Below are 15025 nucleotides of genomic sequence, written 5' to 3' on the forward strand. Positions count from 1 at the left end.
CAAGCTTCTTCTATTCATTGATTTTTCCTCGCAAAAAACTAGCAATAATACTGTTATTTTTGTTGCAAAGAGGCAGGGAACAGAAAGCATGAGATTGCAAACATTGGGATAGCCGATGAAATCGCTTTAATGAGAATTTCTTTACCGACCTTATACAACAACTTTTCCTTTCATCCTGAGCACTTCTTTTCAATCCGCTTTTTAATGAAATCCAAAGAAGGATCTTAGGCCTGTGAAATTGAGCTGGAAGTCCAAGAATATGGTCTTAAAATTAAGATACTAGATGTTTAAATGCATAGAGATTTGCTGCTTGATTAGAGAGTTGGGACTCAAACAAATAGCTAACTTTGACAGATGAATGGATTGGCTACTAGCTCTAGGATACTGCTGGAGAATGGATTTAATAATATCCGCTTGAGCAAGACTTTGTTGGCTCTACAAAAAAGTCTGACTTCAAAATTAATCTCAACATAAATGAGTTAAACTATTAAGAAAAGCAAAAATTTTAGGGCTTGAACTATTGGGAAAAAAATTTTAAAATTCCAAACTTTCAGTGGCAATTAAAACGCATCCACATTCCAAATTTACAATGGTTGAACTATAAAGAAAAAAAAATGTTTTTATTGAAAAATTTTCAATGTATTATTCATTACTATACAATTTCGTAATTTTTTTAAAAAATATTTAATAGGGGGCCATCATACTTGTTCAAGTTATCTTTCTCAACTTGGATTTCATGAGGCTCTTGGAAAGTTTTAGAATAAGCAGAAGGGATTCGCAAATCCTATGTAGAGTGTGTTGGGTTTTGAACCCAAATACATTACCCACAATAGAAGTAATCATGTTAGTAACAAAAACTTTTTCAAAAAGGTCTAATGGGTAAGCCACATAAACAATATATTAATTTTGTTCTCTAGGAACGGGCTCGAGGCCTATAGCATCGTCCTTTATAACGATCAAGATTTATAAGTCCCTCAGTCTATACAGTTGTCCATATATTAGTAGAAGATTCAACAGCTACTGCAGCTCTTGCTTCTCGGTGAAACTCCAAGTTGAGGAGTTACTAGAATGCTGCCAAGATATCTATGGTGGGTTTGATAGTCAAGAGTATAATAAGTCAATTTATAATCTTTGACACCAGCCTTGAATCCAACACTTACTTTAGTTTTTATTTACGGTAACATAAATCCCTCTCTACAACTCATGAATTAAGAATTCTCATAACAATAAGATCTACTCGATGTGAATTAAGAGTTAATGAAACCTTTCACAGGAATCTTTCACAAAATTATCAATCAATATTATCAACTAATCAGAATTTTGCTATTAGACCATAGTATTTGATTCATCAAATACATTATTATTGTATATTCTTTTATATATATGGTGCAACCATAGTATTTGATTCATCAAATACATTATTATTGTATATTCTTTCATATATATGGTGCAACCCATTCCTTGTTTAATAAGAAATTTTATTATGACAGTGATATATGTTGTATATGTAAATCTGAGATGTGAAAATCTATGGAATTCACCTATGAAAAAAATAATAATAATAAATAGGCGTAAATTGATATACTGAAATAAAAAAGAAAGGCTCATGAGATAAAAATCATATATCATAAATAGATTTATTTAAAAATTATATATATTTTTGATAAAGTAATTATTTTTATGAAAAATTATTAAATTAACAAAAAAATAACTTTTAAAGGAATATAAAAAATATTAAAATACTCAATAATGTAATACAACATTATTAATAGTAATAATATTAATTTAATATAATTTTATTATATTAATTTAAAATATATCTTTACATATTTGAAAAATAAAACTTTTTATTAATTTAATAAATTTTCCATAAAATGGTTGGAAAAATAAATTTATTTTTATAACAAAGTTAGTTTATTTTATTCTAAACTAATTAAATAATAAAAATATTCATATTGCAGATTTATCTTTAAAAGATTAAAAAAAGTTATATGTATATATTAATTTGAATCATTATTATCATTTTTCTGTTAATGTCGCATATTTTCTATATCATAATTTATTTCGAAAAATATATTAATTTGTAAAAAATTTCACGTAAAATATAAATTTTTTGATAAAACAATTAGTTTTTTTTTTTTTTTTGAATAAATTGAGTCTAGAAGCTACCAAGAGAAACAAGGATTAATCAACATATGGAAAATTAAAATAAAGTAAAAATCGTTTACATTATTAAACAAATAATTAGCATTCAAATTTAATTAACATTCCATGCGGAGGATGGAATAGAACTATTTAAATTTCGTTAGAAATTTTAACTAATAATGTTTGGTTAAGATGAAAATTAAAAAATCAAAGATTAAAAATTAAAATTCTTTATTAAATTCTTAAAAATTAAAAAGTGTTAAACAGTCAAGAAAAGAGCTATTTATAATAATAAAAATTTTAATGTGAAAAATTATGAAAAAATTAAAAAAAAATTAAAATGCAAAATTAATTCCCTAAACGATTGAATTTGGGCCTCGAACTTTGTGACCAGGCCTACAACTCTCGTCACACTTTTGAAAGTTGTCCGTCTCGAAATTCCCTTTCCGGAAAGCTATTGTGGGCCTCCAACGAACATCGATAGCAGAAGTTAAGCCTGATACAAGTCTTTCATAGAATTCAAGGCTAATTGCTCTGCATCATTCCCTTCCACTTATAAAGAACTCGACTTCGAGTTGTCATCAATAGAGTATTACTGAAACAGATCCATTACGTTAAACGTCTTGGGAATTTTCATATAATTTGAGAGTTCAAGAACATAGACATTATCATTAATATTCTGAATAATCCGAAATGGACCAATCTTCTTTGGATCAAATTTTTTTCTTTCCTCCACCATATTCCTTGCACAAATACACCATAACTTGATCGTCAATATTGAATTACTTAAAACGCTTATATTTATCATATGCAATTTTATACTTGTCATTGGCTTCTGTAAGACATTTTGACATGGAGCAACTAGCCTTGGACTTTACGGCAGACTTAGACCGGGTCTAACTTTTGCTGCCGACATTCGATAGAGACCCACGATAGCTTTTCGAAAAGAAAATTTTGAGACGCACGACTTTCAAAAGTGTGACGAGGGCTGTAGGCCTGTCACAAAGTTCAATATGAAAATTCCATCGTTTAGGGAGTCAATTTTGCATTTTAATTTTTTTTTTGATATTTTGGGTATTTTCATAATTTTGCATATTAGGGTTTTGTTTCTATTATAAATAGTCTCCATTGCCTATTAGAAATTCACTTTTTCAATTTTTGAGGAATTTCAATAAGACTTTTTGTCTTCAGTCTATTTTTTCTCTTATTTCGTCTTAGCCAAACGATATTGGTTAAAACTCCTGACAGAGTCTAAATAGTCCTTTATCACATTGTTGTACCTGTTTGAAAACGTCCACATACTGATTTGCCAAGCTGTTTGCTGCAATACTGTTATGAAAACTTGTAGAAAGGGTAATAAAATCAACTGTGTGCATTGAAATTTTCTTGTATACAACTGCAAAGGGTGACATCTATATAAAGCTGTGGACAGAACTATTGTAAGCAAATTCTGTTTAGGCAAGAGTAAGATTCCAAGCAGTTTTCTTATCACTGCAGATGCAATGTAGAATCACCCAAAACGCTTCCATAAAATCACTCAAAAGTGAGCTAGAAACTTCACATCTCTGTCAGAAGTAATGATCTTAGGAATGCCATATAAACGAACAACCTCCTGGAAAACAGTTTTGCAATATGAGAATCATCATTAGTTTTCTTGCAAGGAATGAAATGCGCCATTTTGGAGAACCTGACAATGACAACAAAAATGAAATTATATTCATGTTAATAAACAAGTGCTCTCGAGGATATTCTGGAATAGGTAATGAAGTATATAAACACGTATTCTGTGAATGACCCTTCTGAGTTTAACAAACTCGATACTTCTAGACTATCCGACATGTATCCTTTTTCAATTATGGCCAATAAAAACACTCCTCTAAACTAGCAATAGTCTTATCACGCCCCAAATGACCACTCAAACCTCCTTCATGGACCTCTCGAATCAATTTTTTCCGCAGAGAAGAACGAGGAATGCATAACCTATTCTCTTTAAAAAGAAATCTATCATGTATCAAAAACCCATGAACAGGCTAATGAGCCTAGACCTTCGCCCATATATCAGCAAAATCATCATCTGCAACATACAAATTCTTCAAAAATTCAAACCCATGATCTTCTGGCTAACTGTAATCAACAAAGCAGCCCTCCTACTGAAAGCGTCTGCTACCTTGTTACTATAGCCAGCCTTATATTTATAATATAATGAAAAGCTCCAAAATAAGCTACTCATCGAACGTGTATCTTATTCACATATTTTTGAGTCTTAAAATGAATCAAAGATTGATGATCTGTGTGGATAATGAACTCCTGCCCCATCAGATATTGTTCCCAAGTCTTAAAGGCCCAAAAAATACTGCATACAATTCCTGCTCATAAGTAGACCACTTCTTCCTAGCATCATTCAATTTCTCACTAAATAAGGCAACAGGCCCACTAGACTATGATAATACACCACCAATCCCAACTCTACAAGCATCACATTCAATCTCAAACAGTTTATCAAAATTAGGTAGAACAAGAATAGGGGCAAAAGTAAGCTTATCTTTAATCTTCTCAAAGCTTATCTTTAGTCCAAGTAAATTTATGTATTCTCTCTTTCTTTAAACAATCTATGATGGGGGCAATGATGTTGCTGAAATTTCTAATAAACCACCGATAGAAAGTAGCAAGTCCGTGAAAGCTGCGAACTTCTGAAATATTTTTGGTAATGGGCCAGTTTCGTATTGCTTCTACCTTTTTCTCATCAACATTTATCCCTTATGCACTAACAACAAATCCAAGAAATAGAACGTGCTCTGTCATATAAATATATATTTTTAAATTAATAACCAGCTCATTTTCTTATAAGGCTGTTATGACTTGACGGAGTTGCTGTAAATGTTCTTCTTCACTGCGACTAAAAATCAAGATATCATCAAAATAAACAACCAAAAATTTGCATAAGAAAGGGTGCAAAACCTGGTTCATAAGTTGCATGAACGTGCTACGTGCATTCATCAAACCAAATGGTATAATCAGCCACTCATACAAACCTTCCTTGGTTTTAAAGGCTATCTTCCTCATCTACCTCCTTAATTCAAACTTGGTGGTAGCCGCTTTTAAGGTCGATCTTAGAGAAGACTTTAGAACCTGATAACTGATCTAGCATGTCATCCAGGCGAGGAATAGGAAATCGATATTAAACTGTAATCTTATTGATAGCTCTGCTATCCACTCACATTATCCAAGTTTCATCTTCTTTGGAACCAACAAGGCAGGGACTCCACAAGGGCTAATGCTCTCCCGAATGTGTCCTTTCTTCAATAACTCTTTAACCTGTTCTTGAAGGATTTTGCTCTCCTTCAGGCTCATCTTGTAATGAGGCAGATTCGATAATTTGGATTCAGGAATGAGATCAATCTGATGTTGAATATCCCGCAAAGGTTGAAGCTTTGAAGGCTCCTTCACTACCCTAGGAAACTCCTCCAATAGCTCTTTGATGGGTGGCGGTAAAGATGGTGCATCATCCACTTCACCTTTTACTCTCACTAATAAAGTCAATGTGCCTCCAGATTTCTCAACTGTGCCTGATAGCATTTACACTCCCATAGAAATAGTAGAAACAATAGCAATAGTCTTCCCTTCCACTTTAGAATGCTTCGCAGAACTAGAAGGCAAAATAGTAATCTTCTTCTGATTCCATGTAAATATGTATGAATTCTCCTTTCCCTTATTGTAATACCCGGCTAGAGTCCGGCATCGGAATACCTGTCGTCCGGTGGAATCCGGGATGTCAGGATTCTCTAGAAGGGTAAGATTTATGTTTTTCTTAAGTAATATGGAATGTTTTAATGTTTTAAAGTGAAAATGCAATAAGTTTTTGAAAGAAAAGAACCAAGGCAGAAAAGTCAGGTTAGGCCGCCGAAGGTCAGGTTGGGCCGCCGAACATGCATGGCTTTCAGTTTCACGTATGGCTGCCGAAGGTGGTCTGGCCAGCTACCTATAAAACGACCCTCAGTCGGTTGAAAGGATAAGTTTCGCCGTTTCTTTCACTTTCTGAGGTGAGACCCTGTCCTTTTTGAGCATTCTTTCATGTTTTTATCCAATCTTGCAAAGATTTGATTGAGTTTTATGGTATTTTGAAGGTTTTAAGCTAAAAACACAAAGTTGTGAAGTTTGGAGAGTTTGAAGGAGAGTTACTTCAAAACTCCACGTTAGGATCATTCATCTACTTGATTTCAAGAGGTAAGTGAAGATCCTGAACTTGTTTTTATGATTTATAATGGTTTTATGGGGTTTATGGAGAGAGTTGCATGAATAGGTTAAAAAGAGAGTGTTTGATGATTTTGTGAGAAGAGCTTGTTTTTGTGTTATGTGTTTTGTGTTGTTGGGGTTTTTAGGTAGTTTTTGACCCCTTTGAGCATATACTTAGGTGTATGCAAGTTGAGGAAGTGAGATGTTTGAGTTTGGAGGAGCTTTGTGCATTTGGCGAGAGGCAGGGCAAGTTTCTGCCCTGCTGATGAACTCAGGTTCGGCAGCCGAAGGAACATTCGGCCGCCGAACCCCTGAGGAGGTGAGAGGAGGTGATTTCGGCTGCCCAAGCTTGCCCCCGAGCTTTTGGACTTTCGGCTCTGGAGGGGAGTTCGGCTGCCGAAGGTGCCGCCGAAGGTTAGACACTTTCATCTCTGGAGTGCCTTTCAGCCCCCAAAACTAGCCCCCGAAAGGGTTCGGCTGCCGAAAGTTAAGATTCGGCCGCCGAAGGTGCATGAGTTTCGGCTCTGGAGAGGACTTTCGGCCGCCGAACCTGCCGCCGAAAGTGTTCTGTCCAGCCTTCCTTTGCATGCTTTGCATGGATGTTTGAGTGAGTTTAAGGGGATTCTTGGGGAGTTAATAGAGTTATTCTTAAGCTAGTTTGGTCCCTCATTTGAGTCCATCTATGTAGGCATAGACCAGAGGAACCAGAGAGAGCAGCAGTGAGTACTGCTCCAGAGTTTTCAGAGTCTGCAGAGTCAGTCAGTCCAGATAGCCAGAGGTGAGTGGAACTAAACTTAAATATTTTAATTGAGCAATGGAATGTTTTTGGCATATCTCATGCATCATGATTATGCAATAGGTTGATTGCATTAGAATCCACGAATATGTTGCATTGCATAGTTAATTGTTGATGTGGGTGAATGCTGAATGATCCAATAGTCTCTGAGTTAAAACCAGGAGCCTTTGACTACGCCCTGGCAATGGTAAGTACAGGTGTTATATACACGTATACATATATGACAGGAAGACCAGGTGCTCGATTCTACGCCCTGGCACGGCAGTGTTACTGAGACTATATGGTGACAGGTTTACCCTTGATGTGGATTGTCTGTGTTATGATGCATTCCATATGATCACATTTTTAACGGTATGTTTTACTGTTCTACTCACTGGGCTATAGAGCTCATCCCACTCCCTTAACCCCAGTCTTGCAGGTTCAGTGTACAGTGTACAGAGGGGGATCCAGAAGAGTACAAAAAGAGAAAAGAGATATGTAATAGCTTAGAGTGGACATGTAATATTAAAGAGATGTACTAGTTGTGTATTCAGTTACAGTTGTGCTTGACTTAGTGGTTTGTGTTGTAAATCTTGTGTTATGTACATGATCTAGTATGTATATGCTTTACAAAGTATGTGAAAAACCAGGCTTAACAGGTATGAGATAAACCATCTAGAGCAAGCTCTAGTCAGGGGTACAGAGTACAGAGTACAGAGTACAGGGTACAGAGTACAGAGTACAGAGATAGTGCATACACTGGTTAAGCCATGGTTCAGGAAAGAGTTTTTATTTTCACAGAAAATGTATGATCATGTATGAGATTTACAGGTACACAGAGAGTAAAGCAGGCTTGCTACGGGTTCTGGCGGCCTTAAGCCGACCTGAATCCTAGCGCCGGTGACGGTCCATTTTGGGGTCGTTACAGATTGGTATCAGAGCCCTAGGTTCACATGATCGGACCTATAGAGAGAGTGTCGGGCTCATAGAGGTTACAGTTGGTCAAGCACAATAGGAGATCACGTCCACTAGGATAGGATATTGAGTCCTGTCTTTTTGATGTTATGAAATGCCATGATATGCATGTGCATTATTGAGATATATGAGTTAATTATATGTTGATATGCTATGTTATGTGTTGTTTTCCAGAGTTAAAATGCGAGGAACTCGTCGATCAGCTCGATTGACTGGAGTCCCACCAGATAGTGAGAGATTAGCTGCTCGTCCTCTTGCATTGCCGAGGGCAAGGTCACAAAGATCTAGCAGGGAAGGCATGTCAATAGACCCTAGAAGGTCTGTAGACGAGAGCAGAAGAGGGACAGTTAGAGGAGGTAGATCAGAGGAGGTGAGGGAGGCCATGGAGACTGACCCGTCTATGGATGAAGGTATGGGAGAATCCCAGGGAGGCGTTCAGGCCTCAGGTTTTGACTATCCGATGGAGGGTATGTCGGAGTACTCTCGTTTTGTCCCATATCCTACATATATGCCAGATCCTCACTATTACCCACCACACCCCATGTATCCACCCTCCCCTACCCATCCAAATGCAGCACACCCAGAACTAAATGAACCAGTACCCCCACCACCACAAACAGAACCAGTAGCCCCTGTTGTCCAAACACCTCCACCTAGTTCATCTGGAAGTAAGGTGAAAATGACTGAGTACCTGAAATTGGATGCTCCCAAGTTCAATACAGGAGATGATCCATTTGAGTACCTGAGAACTGTGAAGATGATCACTGATGAGTTAGGTGCAGATGATAGCAGAGCCATTGAGATGGCGGGGTTTACACTAAAGTGTAAGAAGGCTCAGGAATGGTTCAAGAATTATGTGGAGCCCAGGATGAACAGTATGTCGTGGGGAGAGTTCGCCAATGAGTTTGCAGGGTGGGCTTTTCCTGATAGTTCCAGGGAGATGAAGGTAATAGAGTTTGAACAGCTGAGACAAACAGATGAAATGAGTGTTGACGAGTTTACAGATAAGTTCCTGGATTTGCTTCAGTACGTGGGTCAGGCCTATGATACTGATCAGAAGAAAGCAAGGAGATATACCATAAGACTTCATCCCAGGTATTCTTCCTTGATTCTTCCAGCAGAAAAGGAGAGTTTCCACTCTATAGTGGACGCAGCCAGGAAAATGGAAGCAAGTGCCAATATTCAGAGACAGTCAAAGGCACAGGCTTCGGGTTCTAAGGCCCCCAGTTCAGGAACTTCAGGCAACAAGAGATGGGATAGAGTGAAAGGATTAAAGAATAAGTTCTGGAGTAAAGCCAAGTCTAGTCTGGGAATGGGTAGTGGTTCTAGTTCTGGCACAGCTAGTCCAGTGTGCAGAAGATGTGGGAGACCCCACAGGGGAGCCTGTCAGTTGGGATCTTCAGCCTGTTTTAGATGTGGACAGGAAGGGCATTTTGCTCGGGATTGTCCTCAGGTGACTTTTGTGGCACCATCCCAGCAGATGAGTTCAGGCAGTGTTGTACAGCCAGTAGGGCAGCTTGCAGCTCCAGCCATGCCTCAGGGTAGTGGCAGAGGTAGAGGGAGAGGGGCAGCCTCTACTTCAGCAGCAGGTTCCCGAGGTGGAAATCTGGTAGCCCCGCACGGATTTTCACAGTGATACAGGAAGAGGCTAACACATCGAACACTGTGGTGTCAGGTAATCTCATCATTGGGTGTTCAGATGTGTATGTTTTGATGGACCTCGGTGCTTCTCATTCCTTTATTGCTTCGAGAGCCATAGAGAGATTGGGTTTGATCAGTTCTGAGTTAGAGTATCCTCTCTGGGTCAGTGGACCCAAGTGCGACCCATCAGTGACAGTGTCAGTCTGTCGTTTCAGTCCAGTGTTTATAGAGGGTAGATGCCTTCCAGCTGACCTTGTGGTTCTAGATTTGACAGATTTTGACGTCATTCTAGGGATGGATTGGCTATCTACATATGGTGCTACCTTGGACTGTAGAGACAAGGTAGTTAGTCTCAGAGACCAGGATGGGTCAAAGTGTGTCTTCAGAGGAGATAGGAGAGGTACACCCAGAGGTCTGATTTCAGCCCTTCAGGCTCGTCGTTTGCTTAGGAGGGGTTGTCAGGGGTTTCTAGCTCATGTGAGGGAGCTAGATAGTCAGGTTAGGGAACCAGCTTCAGTACCAATAGTCCGAGAGTTTCCAGATGTGTTCCCAGATGACTTACCAGGACTACCATCTGATAGGGAGATAGAGTTTGAAATTGAATTACTGCCTGGTACCAGACCTATCTCTATTCCTCCCTACAGGATGGCACCAGCAGAGTTAAAGGAGTTGAAAGAACAGTTACAGGACTTGGTAGATAAGGGTTTCATCCGCCCTAGTACCTCAGCTTGGGGTGCTCCAGTGCTTTTTGTTAGAAAGAAGGATGGATCCCTCAGACTTTGTATCGACTACAGACAGTTGAACAAGGTTACTACCAAGAATAGGTACCCTTTACCTAGGATTGATGATCTATTCGACCAGCTAGCTGGAGCAGGTTGTTTTTCTAAAATAGATCTGAGATCCGGGTATCATCAGTTAAGAGTCAGAGAGGAAGATGTGCCTAAGACAGTTTTCAGGACCAGATATGGGCATTATGAGTTCTTAGTGATGCCGTTCGGGTTGACTAACGCCCCTGCAGCATTCATGGATCTCATGAACAGAGTTTTCAGCGAGTATCTGGATCACTTTGTTATTATCTTTATCGACGACATCTTAGTGTATTCCAGAGATGCAGAGGAGCATGCCCAGCATCTGAGGATAGTTCTGCAGACACTGAGAGAGCATGGTTTATATGCCAAGTTCTCTAAGTGTGAGTTTTGGTTGAGGAGCATTTCCTTCTTGGGACATGTAGTATCAGCAGATGGGATAGAGGTAGACCCCAAGAAGATAGAGGCTGTAGCTAACTGGCCCAGACCCACTACAGTGACTGAGATTAAAAGCTTTCTGGGACTGGCAGGTTACTACAGGAGGTTCGTTCAGGACTTCTCGAAGATAGCTGCTCCTATGACCAAACTGACTCAGAAGAATCAGAAGTTTGTCTGGTCAAACCAGTGCGAAGAGAGCTTTGAGGAGCTCAAGAGGAGATTGACATCAGCACCAGTGTTAGCTCTACCTGTTAGTAACGAGGATTTCACAGTGTTCTGTGATGCATCTCGAGTGGGATTGGGTTGTGTTTTGATGCAGAGTGATAGGGTGATTGCTTATGCTTCTAGACAGTTAAAGAAGCACGAGTTGAATTACCCCACCCATGACCTAGAGATGGCAGCAGTTATCTTTGCACTCAAGATGTGGCGGCATTACCTCTATGGGGTTAAATGCGAGATCTTTACTGATCACAAGAGTCTACAGTACATCTTGAGCCAGAGAGAGCTGAATTTGAGGCAGAGAAGATGGGTAGAATTGCTCAGTGATTATGATTGTAAGATCCAGTATCATCCGGGTAAGGCGAATGTTGTGGCAGACGCCCTAAGCCGGAAGTCACTAGGCAGTTTATCCCATATAGCAGCAGAGCGGAGACCAGTAGTGATAGAGCTTTATAAGCTCATTGAGGAGGGGTTACAGCTAGAGTTGTCTGGTACAGGTGCGTTGATAGCACAAATGAGAGTGACACCAGTGTTTCTGGAGCAGATAGCTCAAAGACAGCATGGGGACCCTGAATTGATGAAAATTGCCAGGACTGTTCAGTCAGGCAATAGTGCAGAGTTCAGATTTGATAGCAAAGGGATCCTTCGCTATGGGAGTCGACTTTGTGTACCAGATGTTAGTAGTCTGAAGGAAGACATTATGAGGGAAGCTCATAATGCGAGATATAGTGTTCACCCGGGAGCCACCAAGATGTATCAGAATCTGAAGAAGGTGTATTGGTGGCTAGCCATGAAGAAAGAAGTGGCGCAGTTCGTGACAGCTTGTGAGGTTTGTCAGAGGGTGAAACTCGAACATCAGAAGCCGGCTGGAATGCTTAACCCACTGCCGATTCCAGAATGGAAATGGGAGAACATAGCTATGGATTTTGTAGTAGGCTTACCGGCAACGTCCAACAGGATAGACTCTATATGGGTGATTGTGGACAGACTCACGAAATCTGCTCATTTCATTCCAGTTAGGAGTAACTATTCTGTGGATAAGTTGGCACAGGTTTATCTGGATGAGATAGTGAGATTACATGGAGTCCCAGTGTCTATAGTTTCAGACAGAGGACCTCAGTTCACCTCCAGATTTTGGCGAAGTCTGCAGAGTGCAATGGGCACGAGATTAGATTTTAGTACTGCTTTCCACCCACAGACTGATGGGCAGTCAGAGAGGACCATCCAGACCATAGAGGATATGCTCCGAATGTGTGTGTTAGACTTTGGCGGTTCTTGGAGGCAGCATCTACCTCTGGTGGAGTTTGCCTACAATAACAGTCATCATGCTAGCATTGGGATGGCTCCTTATGAAGCATTATATGGGAGGAAATGCAAATCACCTGTTTGCTGGGAAGAGGTAGGAGAGAAGGCTCTTGCAGGGCCAGAGTTAGTAGAGAATACCAGTAGAACAGTGCCCGTGATCAGAGAGAGGATCAGAACAGCGCAGAGTAGACAGAAAAGCTATGCAGACATTCGCAGGAAACTGTTAGAGTTTCAGGAGGGAGATTGGGTATTGCTAAAAGTGTCTCCAATGAAAGGAGTGGTTCGTTTTGGAAAGAAAGGTAAGTTAGCTCCACGGTACATTGGACCCTTTGAGATTTTGCAGAGGATCGGAAATGTATCGTATAAGCTGGATTTACCTACTTCTATGGAGAGGATTCACCCGGTATTTCATGTTTCTATGCTACGGAAATTTGTGTTAGATCCGGGTCAAGTTATTAGTGAGCCTGATGTGGAGATTCTAGGAGATCTCACTTATATAGAGCAGCCAGTGCGGATTCTGGACACACAGATCAGACAACTAAGGAACAAGGAGATTCCGATGGTGAAAGTTTTATGGAATCACCATAATCTGGAAGAGTGCACCTGGAAGACGCGGGAGTCTATGCTCCAGCAGTAACCATATATGTTTTAAGGTTAGTTTCGTCCTTTTTATGTGTTATTGTTTGTTTTGGGAACATCCGAGGACGAATGTTCTTAAGGGGGGGAGAATGTAATACCCGGCTAGAGTCCGGCATCGGAATACCTGTCGTCCGGTGGAATCCGGGATGTCGGGATTCTCTAGAAGGGTAAGATTTATGTTTTTCTTAAGTAATATGGAATGTTTTAATGTTTTAAAGTGAAAATGCAATAAGTTTTTGAAAGAAAAGAACCAAGGCAGAAAAGCCAGGTTCGGCCGCCGAAGGTGAGGTTCGGCCGCCGAACATGCATGGCTTTCGGTTTCACGTATGGCCACCGAAGGTGGTCTGGCCAGCCACCTATAAAACGGCCCTCAGTCGGTTGAAAGGATAAGCTTCGCCGTTTCTTTCACTTTCTGAGGTGAGACCCTGTCCTTTTTTAGCATTCTTTCATGTTTTCATCCAATCTTGCAAAGATTTGATTGAGTTTTATGGTATTTTGAAGGTTTTAAGCTAAAAACACAAAGTTGTGAAGTTTGGAGAGTTACTTCAAAACTCCACGTTAGGATCATTCATCTACTTGATTTCAAGAGGTAAGTGAAGATTCTGAACTTGTTTTTATGATTTATAATGGTTTTATGGGGTTTATGGAGAGAGTTGCATGAATAGGTTAAAAAGAGAGTGTTTGATGATTTTGTGAGAAGAGCTTGTTTTTGTATTATGTGTTTTGTGTTGTTGGGGTTTTTAGGTAGTTTTTTACCCCTTTGAGCATATACTTAGGTGTATGCAAGTTGAGGAAGTGAGGTGTTTGAGTTTGGAGGAGCTTTGTGCATTTGGCGAGAGGCAGGGCAAGTTTCTGCCCTGCTGATGAACTCAGGTTCGGCAGCCGAAGGAACATTCGGCCGCCGAACCCCTGAGGAGGTGAGAGGAGGTGATTTCGGCTGCCTAAGCTTGCCCCCGAGCTTTTGGACTTTCGGCTCTGGAGGGGAGTTCGGCCGCCGAAGGTGCCACCGAAGGTTAGAGACTTTCGTCTCTGGAGTGCCTTTCAGCCCCCGAAACTAGCCCCCGAAAGGGTTCGGCTGCCAAAAGTTAAGATTCGGCCGCCGAAGGTGCATGAGTTTCGGCTCTGGAGAGGACTTTCGGCCGCCGAACCTGCTGCCCAAAGTGTTCTGTCCAGCCTTCCTTTGCATGCTTTGCATGGATGTTTGAGTGAGTTTAAGGGGATTCTTGGGGAGTTAATAGAGTTATTCTTAAGCTAGTTTGGTCCCTCATTTGAGTCCATCTGTGTAGGCACAGACCAGAGGAACCAGAGAGAGCAGCAGTGAGTACTGCTCCAGAGTTTTCAGAGCCTGCAGAGTCAGTCAGTCCAGATAGCCAGAGGTGAGTGGAACTAAACTTAAATCTTTTAATTGAGCAATGGAATGTTTTTGGCATATCTCATGCATCATGATTATGCAATAGGTTGATTACATTAGAATCCACGAATATGTTGCATTGCATAGTTAATTGTTGATGTGGGTGAATGCTGAATGATCCAATAGTCTCTGAGTTAAGACCAGGAGCCTTTGACTACGCCCTGGCAGGTATAGTAAAGACCAGGAGCCTTTGACTACGCCCTGGCAATGGTAAGTACAGGTATTATATACACGTATACATATATGACAGGAAGACCAGGTGCTCGATTCTACGCCCTGGCACGGCAGTGTTACTGAGACTATGTGGTGACAGGTTTACCCTTGATGTGGATTGTCTGTGTTATGATGCATTCCATATGATCACGTTTTTAACGGTATGTTTTACTGTTCTACTCACTAGGCTATAGAGCTCATCCCACTCCCTTAACCCCAGTCTTG

At 40.1% G+C, this 15025-nt stretch overlaps 1 pseudogene; it reads right to left on the bottom strand.

Annotated features, from left to right (window-relative positions):
* Window positions 1-673: 673 nt before the first annotated feature.
* LOC122723972 lies at window positions 674-1331 on the bottom strand (annotated as a pseudogene).
* Between the last annotated feature and the right edge of the window lie 13694 nt (window positions 1332-15025).

Source organism: Manihot esculenta, chromosome 7, assembly GCF_001659605.2.
Source record: "Manihot esculenta cultivar AM560-2 chromosome 7, M.esculenta_v8, whole genome shotgun sequence".
Lineage (NCBI taxonomy): Eukaryota > Viridiplantae > Streptophyta > Magnoliopsida > Malpighiales > Euphorbiaceae > Manihot > Manihot esculenta.